At 38.2% G+C, this 15143-nt stretch overlaps 1 protein-coding gene across 12 annotated transcripts in view; it reads left to right on the top strand.

The window, feature by feature from the left end:
- Window positions 1-15143, top strand: part of ELAVL4 (ELAV like RNA binding protein 4) — a 161968-nt gene that overhangs the window by 73369 nt on the left and 73456 nt on the right. The window contains exon 1 of one of the 12 annotated variants that reach the window (XM_058442791.1): window positions 4232-4324. The exons of the other annotated variants lie outside the window; for them this stretch is intronic. The gene's annotated coding sequence lies outside the window, so the exon portion shown is untranslated. Of the gene's footprint in view, window positions 1-4231; window positions 4325-15143 lie in introns of those variants that run through there. 12 annotated transcript variants of the gene reach the window in all.

Here is a 15143-nt window from a genome sequence, read left to right on the forward strand (position 1 = left end):
ATGGGATGTGCCAATGATGGCTTCTCAAGTACTCTGTGTTTTCCTAAGCTGCCAGTCTAAACCCTTTAAAGGTTTGCTTTCTAATTTGTACATGAAAAATAACAGGCTGAGTTGAACTTTTTGTTTTCAAGTGCCCCCTTTGAAGATGCAGCAGTAGTAAATACTGCTCTAATGATAAACTTTAGTTCTAAGTGCTACTTAAAAGTCTGTAGCAGAAAGGCTGAGAACTTGCCATCTTTACTAATGAAACTTCCATTAGGAAAATGCTCACTTAAAAGGGAGTAAACGACCAAGTCCCTGAAATTTGTGATTTTGACCAGATTTGACTTATCTTTTCTTATGTTACTTTTTGTAATGCAGCCAACCACACATCCGAAATTCTTGGTATTATACATGTCTTCAACATTAATTATCTCTGTTGACGCACTGGGTACAGATAGTACAATTCCCACAAGTCCAGATTCTTACTGTAACACCAAAACAAAAGTGATATTTGTGAATAATATTGGGAAAGTTGTCCTCACAGTAACCATTTCCCAAAGGAAGCTTTACATAAATGTGCACTTACTATTCAGGATATTAAAAGGGAATCCTTAGCTTTTACTTTTTAATTTGGGCTAAAATATGTAAATTGGTTTTATTTTGGAGTTTCTCTGTTTTAGGTGACTTTGGGGGAGGATAACTTTCTAGCTTGATTATATTTTAATCACCTCTGTAGTGGAAAAGTTAATCTTAAAAGCAACCTGGTTATTGTGATTAGGACCCAGAGGGCCTGTGTTCAGATGGGGCTAAAAACGTATTATATTGACCTGTACACATGTAGAAAAATTAGATTTGTTTCTACTAGATACTACTATTACCATGCTTTTGTTGGCAAGGCTATCTGAGAGACCAGAGAACCGTGAGTCTGCCTCTGGCCTCCGAGGAACATCATGGTGTGCCTGTACAGGCAAGCCTCTAAAAAGATTGTTCTTTGTCTCAAGAAACTGGCAAGTGCAAAGGACTTCAGAGTTAGTTGAACTTAAGTTGGAATCCTAACTCTTCCAGTTACTAACTGGGCAATCACAGATGAGTTACTTCAACATGAGCCACAATTCCTCATCTTTAAATGGTGATGAGAATATCTAACTCACAGGGTTTCTGCAAGAATCAGATGAGAAACACTATTTGAAGGCACCAGTCATACATAGAACTTGAAAATTGAAGGTGCTTTGAGGGTGTTAAGTCTCTTCCAGTCTGTCAGTCTTTCTGTCCCTTGGCAAAAGCCCTTCCCCAGGAAGAGGCCCATCTGCCCATGCCAGATGTCCTGGGCAGTGACATTGCATGCTACCCTCACAGTCTCCATACTGTCCCCAGCATGCAAGAAGGGTGGCACACAGTGTTGTTGTTTTTTTCTATATAGACAAGCCCTCAGTTCTTTCTCGGAATTGTATGGCTTTATTAAGTTTTCTGTATCCTCCTAGGATTTTACAGGCTATATCCATGATCTCCTTTGGAATTAGAATTCACTTGGGATTTAGTTGTCAAAAGAGAAAAATGATGAAGATAAAATTCATTTTAACCAGTGCTGTTTTTTTAATTTCATGAAAGAGCCTGTTAGGAAAGTTAGAAGTCAGCCAGAAAGAAAATAAAAATAGGCTGAGCTTAATTGATATGGTCCCGTCTTTGCTGTCTGTGTATTGTAACTTGCAAATTATTTGACTTTTTCCCAGAAACCAACTTACTTCAGATCTATTTTTTTCCTCTTCACTATATCAGCTTTTTTCCTCCTTTCCCCTTGTTTTCCCAATAGGCTGAACTTTGAAGTTCTGTTTCTCACGGAATGGTGAAGAGGTTGAGGCAAAAAGTGGCTTAATGAGATTTTCGTAACTTGCCGTCAGTTTTCCTTCTGCTTGGCAAGGCAGGATGATGGATGGCTTTGGCAGTGTGAACACCTCTAGAAGTGATCAGATTGACTGAAGAGATGTGCAGGATGTGAGCAGAATGCTGACCCTCAATTCATTACCCTCCCATTTGAAGAAAAAAAAAAAAAAGAGAGAGAGAGAAAAGAGGAAAACAACCACAAAAGCCTTGGTGTAGTTGTTGATTACACACACTTGGGAAGGGGTAATGGGTGGCGTCAGGACTGGTGTTAGGTTAAACCTAATTTTGTACCTTTTTCCCAAGGGTCTGAAAGGGGAAATAAATAAATAGGCACCATAAATAAATTCACAAATTGTTCTAAATGGGGACCTGTTGCTGTGACCTGTTCCCATTATGAAGAAATAATACAAATTGTCCTGAAGGGATTCAAGATTCAAATTGAAAACACAATCTTGAAACACTGATTTTGAATTCTACTTCATATGCTTACAGGAAGGGTGTAAAGGGAAGTCAAAGTTTTTCTTCAATTTAATCCTTAAAACTAGGGAAAGGGGTTATTAGTTGATCTGATATCCCAAATGCCATTTTTGCAGGTCTTATGCGAAAGAAAGAAAGAAAGAAAGAAAGAAAGAAAGAAAGAAAGAAAGAAAGAAAGAAAGAAAGAAAGAAAGAAAGAAAGAAAGAAAGAAAGAAAGAAAGAAAGAAAGGAAGGAAGGAAAGAAAAAGATCCTTTGCTATGAAACAGGCAGACAATAAAACTTTTCTCTTTCCATATGAATCTATTTTAATCTTCACCAAGAATCTTTGGAGGATTTTGCAGGTGTGTGTCTGTACATATTGTATGTGATGTGCAAGCTCTCTGGAAGAATTTGGTTAGTTTTTAGACTGTGTTTGTATGGGCAGAAATATATCTGTAAAAAGCAGGAGGGACTTGATTTTGGAGAAGGGATGGTATAGAAGATGTTTCTCCATATTTTAGCCTTGGAAAATCTCATGCCTATTAATGAAGGACAAAAAAGAAATGATTTAGTGATTTGAGCAGGCAAAGTGAGAAGGTTGGATATTCTTAGGACCTTCTTGCTAGGTAGGTGTTTGTTTATTTAAAAGTTAAAAATTCATCCATATTTAGGTCAATACTTGAATCTCAGTTCCTTCTTTTTTTTAGATTTCTGGCTGAAGTTTTTCATGAGAAGAAAAAAGACTTGGAGCTTAGAACTGCTTTAGTAAGAACTCTTAAACAGGTCTCCAGTCATTGAATTTTGGAGGCATGGGCTTGCAGTTGGTATAATCTTAACAGTATTCTTCCTGAACTATCCCATGTCCATTTCCCAAGAACAGAAGAACAAGTTCGCCTTCTAGAACTTCAGCTGTTCTCAGCATAGTTCTGCTCGTAACAGATCTGTGACCATAGAGATCATCTTTCATATTCACTCAGCCTTGTATAATTTTTGCCCTATGGTGTCAGTTTGATCTCTTTAATGTAATTAGGGCAGGTACTCTTAACTCTTTTTTATAGAAAATAAAGCTTAGCCACTTGACTAAGCTTGCATGTTTAGTAATATCAGAAGTCTTTGCTCCAGAGCGTTTGGGAATATGTCCAGCTCAGCCAAAGTTTACTTTTCTTGGGGGAAAAATAAGGTAATTTCTTTTCTATATCAAATTTTTCATTGGATAATCAACAAATATATATATATATATATTGCATGTCTGTTGCATATAAACCATATTCTAGATGCATCCTGGAACATCATAGTATTTAAAATATAGTAAGCAAGGACAATGACAAGCAGAATGATGTGGACAGTGTCTCAGCAGAGGAGGTACAATATACAGAAGAGGGAGACATTAGTTCTTGTTGGGGGAAGGAGACAAGCTTCATGGAGGAAATGCCATTTGAGTAGAGCCAGGGAAATTGGATAGATGGAAAAATTAGAAGAAAGGGGAATTCCACATGGAGAGAATCATATGAATAAAGACATAGAGATGGGAACTTACAAGGCCTACTTAAGAAACTGTAAGTAATCTGGTGTGAATGCAGCATACGTTGTGTAAAGATAAAGCTACAAAGAGGTAGGTAAAAGCTATGATTTAGGAAGGTTCAGTTGTTTTGACTTGGTTTTTACTTTGAAGTGGTAGCTATGGAATGTCTTAGGTCAGAGGACTGTCCTTTCTTAATTCTTTTTCAGGGTCAAGACCTGTCTTTATTAAGCCATTATTTCTCAGAAGTTGAAGTCACCCTAAAGATACTTCTAAATTAGATATTGGTTAGGGGAATTGGCATTAGAGCACTCTTCTGGTCATAATGTGATGTTATGATGATGATGCTCATTGGTGAAGTCACATTAAGGACTGCTTTTAGGGTTACAGTGGCAGAAAGCAGTAGGAGGAAAAACATCAACTTTACTTCAGATTGTAAAGAAATGTGTCATTAGAGGAGTACACTGCATTCTCTCACCAACAGGTACCCAGTGCTCATTTTGTGGGATAATGTGTGGCCAGAGAGAAGATGGTGGTGAGTGGGGAATATGCTTATTTTCTCCAGTATAAAAATGTACCCACTTCAAACTTGCAAGTACATGTACCAAGGCATGCTTGTCTTGACTGGTCATCTGTTAGCCCTGGAGGGCATAGATCATGTCAAATCCTCTCTTATTTCAATGTCTAGTACATAGTAAGTACTCAAAAAAAGTTTATTGAATTAGGTTGTCATAATATGGCTTTTGTTGGGGGTTTTGTTTTTATTTTTGATTTTTAAAGAGCCTGAACTACAGAGTTAGACTTGTGGATCTTGGATCTGTCATCAACTTCTGGGAGCCTATTTAGCCCAACTAACCTAACCTTTCTGACCTTCAATCTCTTAATATGTAAAACAGAATGAATACAACTTCATGGCTTAATGGGAGGATCCGTTGAGTTGTATCCTTGATACACTCTATTGGACAGGATAACAATATTAGTAAGTTACTAGATTCTAGTTTTACCTGTGGATAGTTTATTGGGTCTTAACCGGCATTAAAAATTAAAACAATGGAATTATAGAATTGAATGAAATAGAAAAGAAAGTATCATTGGGTGGTACTTATTAAGGGTAAGTATTATTTCATGAATCTTTGTTTCAGTTACCTATGTTCTGAGTTGTGATATGAAGCTGTGGTGTTCAGTATGGTGTTCAATATGTTCCTTACTTTTTTGTTTTACTTTGTTGGGTCATGGTCAGAAAAGTTTGAGAAATACTGGTCTAGATAATAGTGAGTGCTGTACTATCCAAAGGAAAAATAACAGTCAGCTTTTTTAGAACTATGCAATGCAAGATTTCTAGTATCTTCCGAATTATTAAAGAAAGGATGACTTCTAGTTGTTTTAGATTTAATATGAATCATCATATCCTACATCTTTGATAACTACTGATGTCTGCATGTTATATGTTGGGGCTCTCTATTAACCAAAGTATTTATTAACTAGGAAACCTTATGCCTTGGTTGTGCTATGTAGCAAAACCTGCAATGTAATAATAAAAGTGACAATAATCAGTAGTGAAGGTGACCTAGAGGTGGGACTAGAAATCATAAGATTAGCTTTCATTTCTTGAGCTCTTGATATGAGTCAGGCACTGTGCCTTACAAACACCATCCCTTTTAATCCTTAGAACAAACTTGAAAGGTAAATGTTGATTTCTCTATTTTATGGACAAGCTAACTGAGGTTTTGAGGAGTAAATTAAGGTTACACTGCCAGTAATTGGTTGGGCCAGGATTTGATTTGAACCCAGATTTGTCTGATTCCAGAATAAAATTTCAAAAATTTATTCAGTTCCATGAAAATGTATTAAAGTGCCTACTATGTGTTAGCTCTGTACTCCTCTACAAAGATAAGTCAGTCTCTGTCCTTGAGGGTTTACTAGCTGCCCTTTGTGTTTTACTATGTGAGAAGGTGAATAAGGATTTATTTTATCACAATGGGAGATAGGACAGGGACATAGAGTACTGTATATTTTACTTTAGAAGTGTTAAGAAAAGTGCCTGGCACATAGTAGGCATTCACTAAAGATTTATTCCATTGAATTGAAGTTGGATTAATTCTCCTCTAGGGATTAGGCAACCTTTGTACTAAAGAAACACTGTACATTTTTATATGTTTAGCTGTATATGCCTAGTGGCACAGGTATTCTTACCTGCAATGTAGGCAGATCCATCTGTCCCAAATCCATTCAGTGCCTTTTGGAGCTCCTAAAACTGGCAGCACAGAAAAGCCAACAAGAGCTCAAGAACTCAAATTGTAAACTTCAAGTTTCATTCAGCCAGAGAGAACATTTTCCATCTTAGTGTGAAAAGCAAATCCCATGGCAGAGACATTTGGAGAATGATAAATGGAAGGTGGGCTTCCTTAGAATGGAAAATTGTTACTATCATTGTTATTGTTATTTTTACAATGCCATTTACTAGCTTTATAAATTCAAGCAAGTTATATTACCTCTCTAAGCCTCAGTTTCCACATTTTTAAAAGGATTAATACCACTCAGGATTGTTAGGATTAAACAGACCCATTTGATAAAAACTTACTGAGACTTACTATTTGGTAGTCTGTAAATATTTAGTAGTAAAGGAGACATGGCCCCTGCCCTCAAAGAGCTGAATATCTGGTGAATGTGCTGTGAGAAGTGGGATTCAGACTCCCACCACCTGCACAGGTCACTACTGATAGGATGCAGCACTCTACAGTCCTCTTTGGGGTATGTATATATTGTCATATACATGTCTCAATTGCATCATCAGAATTTCAAGTTTATTGAGGGTGAGTGAGCTCAGATATTCATCTGTTTATCTCCGCCTACCCCTAAGTTTCATCCTTGCCTGTTGACACAATGTTACCTCATACAGTAGTTGCTAGATGAATCCAGCCCAATTCAGCAAATATTTACCAAGTGGCTCAGGGTATAGTGCTGAGAAAGGGAGGGTAACATTTGCTAAACAGAGTTGAATTTAAAACAACTTTAGAGCATAAAAGGGGAACAGTGTCATGAAGTGGTGATATACTACAGTAGTGCTAAAAATACCTGTGATCTACTCAGGAAGAAAATAGGGCCCTAAAGAAAATTCGGCAGTAAGCCTAAAAAATAATGTATTTTTTCACTCTCCCAGTTCTGTTTTGTTTGTATTTCATGGAGAAACAGTGTATTTGCTATAAGCACACAATTAAGATGAGATTTCAGAGATGGCTACTTAATTCATCTGTGGCTCAGGACCAAGTCTAGGTAGCTTCACAAAACCCAGGAGCTCCTCTGTGGCCAGACTCCTTCTCTCCTTTCCAGCCTCCCATCTTGGGTCTCTTTGCCTTCTGTTCATGCTCCACTGTAAAACTGCACCACGGTGTTCCCTACCGATGCTCACACAGATCCCTCGGTCTCCAACATCTTTCTGCTTTCTTCACCTGGCTTCGTGAGACAAATAGGAGGCCTGTGTCACCCAGAAAGGCTTGCCTTAACTCACTCTGGGTTGTAGCCATCTGTGTTAACACTGCCAGCATCATTCCATCATTGGTCTTCCACACTCCATAATCAAATGTTTATTTTTCTAGGTTTCACCACTGCCTCAACAATCAGCACTGAGTTTATCTTTATGCTTGGCACCAAGTAGGTGCTCAGTAGTTAATTGTTAACTGATGTAGTCAGATATTAATTAGATGTTTCATAATGTGTTCTCATCAGGTGCCCCCTAGCTTATGAGTGGGATATTGGACCCAAATCCCCCTTGTTATGAAGACTGGTTTTGACACAGCTATTGCTCACCAACCCCAGTTCTGTAACTTTGAGCTGAAGATCTTGAGTATATCTATTTACATGAAACTTTTTCCCTGATCACCATGACTCACCTGTAATTCCTCAGTAATTCTTCTTTCCTCTAGATTCCTTTATGTCACTTGCTGTCTGTACCATGCAGTTAACAATGACACATCACAATAATAGTGACCCTTTATGTAATGTGTGTGTCAGGCTTTGCAGAAAGAACTTTACTTAGGTTATCTCATTAAAACTCACAGCCATTCTAAGAAACAGATATTTTTATTCCCATTTTGAAGAAAGAGGACAACGTAGTTTAAGTAACTGGTACAAGGTTACATGGCTAGGAAAATATCAGACTGGGAATTTAAAACCTGGTTTGTTTCATTCCAAAGCCCATGTTCTGTCTCCTATTTTATATTACTCATCCCTTAAAAGGTAGGAATTAATGAGAAACATTTAGCCTAGTGGTTATTAATAGGGATTTTTTTTTTTTTTGAGATAGGGTGTCACTCTGTCACCCAGACTGGAGTGCAGTGGTGCAATCACAGCTCACTGCAGCTTCAACTTCCCAAGGAAATAGAGACTTTTGATCAAGACTGCCTGGATTCAAATCCTGGCTTTATCAGTTGTGACCTTGGGCAAATCACTTCCACTCCCTATGCCTCAAAGTTTTCATCTGTAAACTAGCGTTGTTGTGAGGATGTGATGGACCAATGAATATTAAGGATTTAAAACAGTTGCTTGGCATATAAAGTGATAATGATCATCATCATTATTGTTATCATACAATATTAATTTGTATCCCATTCTTCAAATTTTTGTTGAGTGCCTGCCAGACACTGTTCTAGGTAATGGTGATAGCAGTGACTAAGACAAGTCCTTGCCTTTATGGAGCTTTCATTTTAGAGGAAGAAGACAGAGAATAGAGTAAATAAGTAATAAGTAGATCATGGCATAGTAGTGTGTGCCTGTAGTCCCAGCTACCCAGGAGGCTGAGGTGGGAGGGTCACTTGAGCCCGGGAGTTTTAGGCTGCAGTAAGCTGTGATCACACCACTGCACTCCAGCCTAGGTGGCACAGACTCTGTATCTTTATTAAAAAATAATAATAATAAAAGTAGATATTATATATTATGTGGTGTTTTATAATTTCACGTAGTGAAATGCTGTTTAAAAAATAAGAGATGCTAGATTAGAGAGTTACACTAATGAGTCCTTGTTTGTGGCACACAGTGAGGCCACAATAGTTCAGCCAGTGCCTTGCTTCTACTTGATGAGCTGGAACAGTCAATGCCCTACTCTGAAAGGCTGAGCTTCATATGTCCAACTACTAACTCTTGGAGACAGGCTTGCCTGACCTGCATTTGGTGTAAGGTGGTCATCTGTGGAATGATTGGACAGTTGGACTGAGGTGTCTGAGCCTCAAGAAAACCTAACACAGAGAACTCATAAAGAGGCCAGGGGTCCCAGCCTTTGAAGAGAGGTCCTATTCTGTTTCCCTATATTAGACTGTGAAATGGGATGAATGTTCCAGGAGGGTCAGGAGGAGGATTTGGCCAATCATTCAGCTAAGGACACAGGGTCAGCCAGAATGTCTTCTCAAGTAAGGCTGTTAAGATCTCCTGATAGCTCCTTGCAGGAGCCTGAACCCAGAAGGTGAGTTAGTCTTGGCATTATCATAGGATTCTACCTTTCCATGAGTATTCTGCTGGTTAAGGGCATCTTAGGAGTCTGCAAAATGGGGTGTTTTTTTCCTTCACTTACTTGTAGTGGGGTCTAGGTAAAGTCATTAGCTTGTCTGAGCCTCAGTTTCCTTATCTGTAAAATTGGGCTAATAATACCTTCCTCCAAAGCTTGTTTAGAAGATGAACTAATTAACATGTTTAAAGAACCTGATTCAGGGCCCGGCACATAGTAGGCATCTAATAAAGGAAGATCTTTAAAATAAGTTCAGTCCCCCTAGGGTCTGCATTTTAGGTATTGGTAATTTATTTTGGGGCTCACAGGGAGAGAAGATTTAGACTGAAAAATGAGAGCTACTTCCCATTCTATAACTTTCAAAAAAGTGAGCAGATAAATCTCAAAACCAAAGATATGTCATCTCAGATAGGACTGTGAAGAAAATAAGATTAGATTTGCTGTAAATCAGTATGATTGAGACTGGTCTCTGTCAAAAACAGAGACCCATCCTCTTGGTGTCACAGGCTCTTAGAGGCCTGGGGCTCTGTGAAGAAAAGCACTTGTTACAAGTTGGTTAAAAGGGCTCTGGAGTCTTAAATCTTGAGTCCAATTCTTTCTAGTAATAAGTTAGAATATTTACTTTTTAGTGGGGGATGAAGGGGATGGATGATTTGATTATTTTCATAGGTCAAAAATTTCAAGGAAGGACTCCTGTGCTAACTGGAATTATACATAAACCTTATTGATGCTCTGGTGAGAGCAACTGGAAAGCACTAGTTTTAGAATGTAGACATAAACCTTTATGTATTGTATCTCCTCTCTCCATTGTGTATACTGTTATTTAAAATTAAAGATTAAAATTAAACTTTTAAATTTCACTGATTAAAATCAATTTACCTGATTAAAATTAAGATTGACGAGAGAGAAAAAAGCACAGTTTATTCTCATCCCAAACCTCCTTTGTTTTCATTAGCAATGTGTAGACTTGAAATTACCTTAAAAACAAAACAAAACTCCCCCATGAAACACATTTAAGAATAAAAGAATGATTTTCCAAATATTTGTCAGTGCGCTTTTTGTACAGGGCACTGAATGAAACTCTAAATATTTTTTTCCTCTTGTGGTTAGTGACATGTTAGTATTGTGATTCACCCAGAATTTATTTGACCCCCTTGATCACTAGTTCACATTTGTTTTAATCTTGGTGGCTGCACTCATCTGAAATAAACAGAGCAGGAAGAGTAAGAGAACGCTTTTAAAAAAGCATTCTAAAATAAAGAGTCACCCGTTCCTCTTATGATTATCTCAGCATGCTGAGAAAGAAGCCTGATGGGTTGGAGATAAGGATGTCTCCTCCTATGTCCCCGTGTGCTCTGCGTCTAAACTCTCCTAGCACCCTGCACCTGCCTCTGATTGCTGATCCATTCAGTGGGCATTGGCTGAATTCCCCAGGTACTGCATGCTGGGAGTAAGAAGTCAACCAAAATTCAGGCCCTATTTTCAAGGCATTCCCTGTCAGTGGGGAGACAGGCAGGTAAAAAGCGACTCAATATAGGGTGGTGAGTACCAGGACAGAGGAGAGAGAGGAGTTGTCTGAAGCTATATAGGTCAGGGAGGTGGACTCCAGGGAGTCTTGCAAAATGGCAGGGTAATTTAGATGGTGATGGTGAAAGCATTTCAGTGGACACGTACGCAAAGACATGGAAGGGACATACTGCCAAAGGCATTCAGATTATGGTACTTGCCTCACTGCATCTGGAACTTTGTTTTCAAATGTCTACTAACCTTCCGAGACTGAATTCCTAGAGGGCAGTGATCAAGTGCCATGGAACTCAGTTATCCGACAATAATAGATTTAATCTTTGCCACATTCCTGTGAACCACATTTCTGTGAAGCCTATAACATTATCCTATTGATATGCCCCAAGTTACACTTGGAAAACTGAGACACAGAATGGTTAAGTGACTTGTCCAAGGTCACACAGCTAAACAGGAGTTTAAACCTGGGCAGTCAAGCTCTAGTGACTGTTTTCTTAACTATTATGCTATGCAATTAATATTTAATAAATGTTTGAATTGATGTTAATTGAATGGATGTAGAAGTGATTACATGATAATTTATTTATTCACTTATTTAAAAGAAATAACATGCCAGGCATGCCCAGATCTAATAGTTGTTGCAGGAAAATGTCAAGAGCCCCCATTGGCTTTGGCTTTGGCTTTGTGACTTACAGAAACTCTTACAGGTAGAAATGTTCTGTGGGGCTGTGAACCTCAAGATGGTACTGCAGATTTCAGCCAAATTCAGACTCAACGTGAAAATAAAATATGAGTTTAGGCCTGAAACAGAGGAGATCTAATTTCCTATGTGGAGATGAAGAAACAAAGGCTGTAAAGATGGCCTTACTTGGAAAATGGAAGGCCTTAGTTTTGAAAATAGCCTCTTGGGATAGTCTGAAGGAAGTTGAGGGAGACAACAATGATAAGGGCAATATAGCTTTAAAAGAATGAATTCACTCCTACTTTTGCATTGATTCTGAAGAGGAGAGATAAGAGAGGTTTATGGTGAGAGCGAAGTGGTGATGAACAGGCAAGGAAAGCAGATTTGGCTATAGAAGGCAGGTGAGGACCTAGAGAGTCATCCATTTATTCGTTTATTCTACCAGCAAAATCAGGAGCTCTGTGCTGGTCCTTGGGATTACAAATGAATCAAACACAGTCCCAGTCCTCAAGAAGCTCGCAGTCCAGTGATAGAGAAAGATAGGAGGCTGGAGAATTTCAATGCTGTGTGGCACATATCCGTAATGGAAATGTGTATGAGGGACAAAGGTAAGAGCCATGATGGGGGATTGGAGAAGGGGCATGTTAGGTCTGATGGCAGAGAGAGGAGGGCTTTCCAGGCCAAGGGAGTGCTTATGTGCGGAGTGTGGCACAGGAGAGAACACAGTGTGTTCTGGTTTGTCATTGCTGGCTGCAGAAGGCTACAGAAGGCTGTGGCCTGGAATGTGCATTCCAGGGCTTATGGAACTTGTAGTGGATAAAGAAGGAAGATGGGAGTCAGTGACCAGAAGATGGCAGTTCAGATCCAGGCTCTGCACCACGTGAATAGAGGCTAGTTAGCTTTACCTTCCATTTGCTCCTTAACCCTTAGTTTGCTCACCTGTAAACTGCAAGTGATGGCAAGGGAAGATACCACCTCTCAGGATCTTCAGGAAAATTAAGTGGGGTGGTGAGTGTGAACGTACTTACAAAATCCTCTGAGTCCAGCGTGTAATTTAATTATTATAAATTATTATAAAAAATTATTTGATTATTTTGTAAGTGAGGGTTTTGTAAGGGCTTTGTAAGAGTCTCATTTCTTCAGGGGGAATAACACTTGCTCTGTTATCTCTACACTTCCCACCACACCTTTCTGACTGTGCCCTGGAAAAATCCTCTTGAAGTGCATTCTGTCAGTTTAGCTGCTTCTTGGGGTATACAGTAAGAAAGGAGCAGTCCAAGTGGAGGATGGACCAAGAACAAGCCTGCTCTTCCACCCTGAGTTTCCTTGTGGAGAGCCGGAAAAGCCCTCTGCTGTCAGTATGCAGAGTGCACTGTGGCAGTGATCTGAAATTTCCCAGGAAAACATGATAGTTTTCCTTGTGGGAAATCAGAAACCCTAATAACTCTTATTTACATTTGAAGTACCTGACTTGAGCCATTCACAGTGGATGGCTTTTTGAAAGGGCAAAAGATACCAGAAATTGTGTTTGTAAGTGTCAAACATGGTACTTTCATTATTTCTTTTTTAGAATCCACGTAGCCCCTCCGCTTTGCTATGTGTTTTCTGGTTTGGCATTATTGTGAGAGCTTATTAGTGGATGTTTGTGGAGCATTGTGAAGATGAAAGGAATAGCTATTGGCATAGGTGATGAATAGTAATGTTTTTAAGTATATTTTTCTATTTCAGAAATTAAATTCCAAGGATAAATCTTACCAGTTCTTAGATTAGTCAACTTTGCCACCTGCAGCACATTTTAATGGGCACATATTTCAGAATGTTACCTTTTGGACAAGGAAAATGAACATGTACTGAGTGCTTACTGTGTACTGAGCTCTGAACCAGGTGCCCTCAGATTTGTTGTTTTTCCTCACAGCAACCCTGCAAGGCAGATAGAATTGTTCACATTTTTCAAATGAGTAAACTTAAATTGCACTGCAGAGAGTCTGAACTGGCTAAACTAAGGTCAAGGCTGGTGGTGGATTTCCAACCCAGTCGGATCACCTCCAAATCTCATGCTTTTTCCATTATACCATGTAGAATTTTGAATTATGATCTTTCCTATAATACCCATTTATTGGGCAGTATTTACTGACTAATAAACAGCAGATACACAGGCTAGTTGATTTTAACAGGATTAGATAATTTACATTCTCTAAGATTACTGGGTTGCATTTCATAGTGATAGGAAAAGTCCTCAGACTTACAGATTGAAGAAAGGGCACAAATTTGGTTTCAGCCTTGGGTTCAAGTTACAATCCTAGTTAAGTGACAGTGGACACTGCCTGAAGCCTCATTTCTCCATCATGTGCAGAGTGACAGCACTTCTACATCTGTAAATGAGAGGAATGACAATACCCACTTCTCAAAGTTGTGTGAGAATTAAGTGAAGTGATGTATGTAAAGACACCTCTCACCATTTCTTATTAGTAGTATTGGAAGGAGTTAATGATAATTACTTGCCTAAATATTTTCCTGTGTAACCCAAAGCACTTTTTAATCAGCATTATAACAGGATTTCCCTTTATTGAGTGTTTGTCATATTCCAGGCACTTTGTATGTACTTTTCCATTACTACACCTATGACATTAGACAGTAATTTCGTATTTACTTATTTATTTACTTCCTTGCAGGCAGGAACCCTTTCTCTCTCCTTCATATCCCTGGCATTCAACATAATGGTTTCTGGCCCATCGAAGGAACTCATTAATGTTAGGGAACTTAGCTTGGCTTTTGTTCCTTCTTTTGAGAGCTAACTTCAGTTTGGGGGAGGGGCTGTTCCAATGAAGTACTAAATTAACATCATTAGATTGTGGCTCATAACTTATGTGGCTCAAATATATACCTGTAACTAAAGAAATTTTAGATTGCTCTAATTGACAATGGATGATTCAGAATATGTGTTAACATTTTACTTTTTAAAAAAGGTAAATTTCTGGGATAAAAAGAATATATTGAGTTGCAAGAGTTTACCAAACAAATTTTCTTTGTATCTGTGATTCAAAGGACAAGCTTACCCTACTCAAAGAAGTAATGTTTTAGTTTCAAAATACATGTATTATATCCATTTGATAAATATACATGATAATATACATGTATCATGTACTAAATATTCTTAGGGACATAGTAAATTAATTCTAAAAGGGTCTTATCTGAGAATTGTAGATTATGCAGCTTGAATTATAATACAAATGTAATTTTTGAAATTTTATCATGTCTTTTTTATAATTTAAAAGTTTTATTTTTGATTTTTAAAAATGCCAACTTGACTTTTGCCCAATTAGTGAGTGTGACCTTTCAAAAGCATATTTTGAAAAGGTAAAAGATTGTGAAGACAGAAATACTAACTTATTTATTCTCTTATAATCTAAAATTCTATTTTTATGTGGCAAATCATAAAAATACATATAGTAGGAGTTTTTTAAAAAAATAGAACAATTGGCCGGGCATGGTGACTCACGCCTGTAATCCCAGCACTTTGGGAAGCCGAGGCGGGCAGATCACAAGGTCAAGACATTGAGACCATCCTAGCCAACATGGTGAAACCCTGTCTCTACTAAAAAT

Source organism: Hylobates moloch, unplaced genomic scaffold (genome assembly GCF_009828535.3).
Source record: "Hylobates moloch isolate HMO894 unplaced genomic scaffold, HMol_V3 SCAFFOLD_8, whole genome shotgun sequence".
NCBI lineage: Eukaryota > Metazoa > Chordata > Mammalia > Primates > Hylobatidae > Hylobates > Hylobates moloch.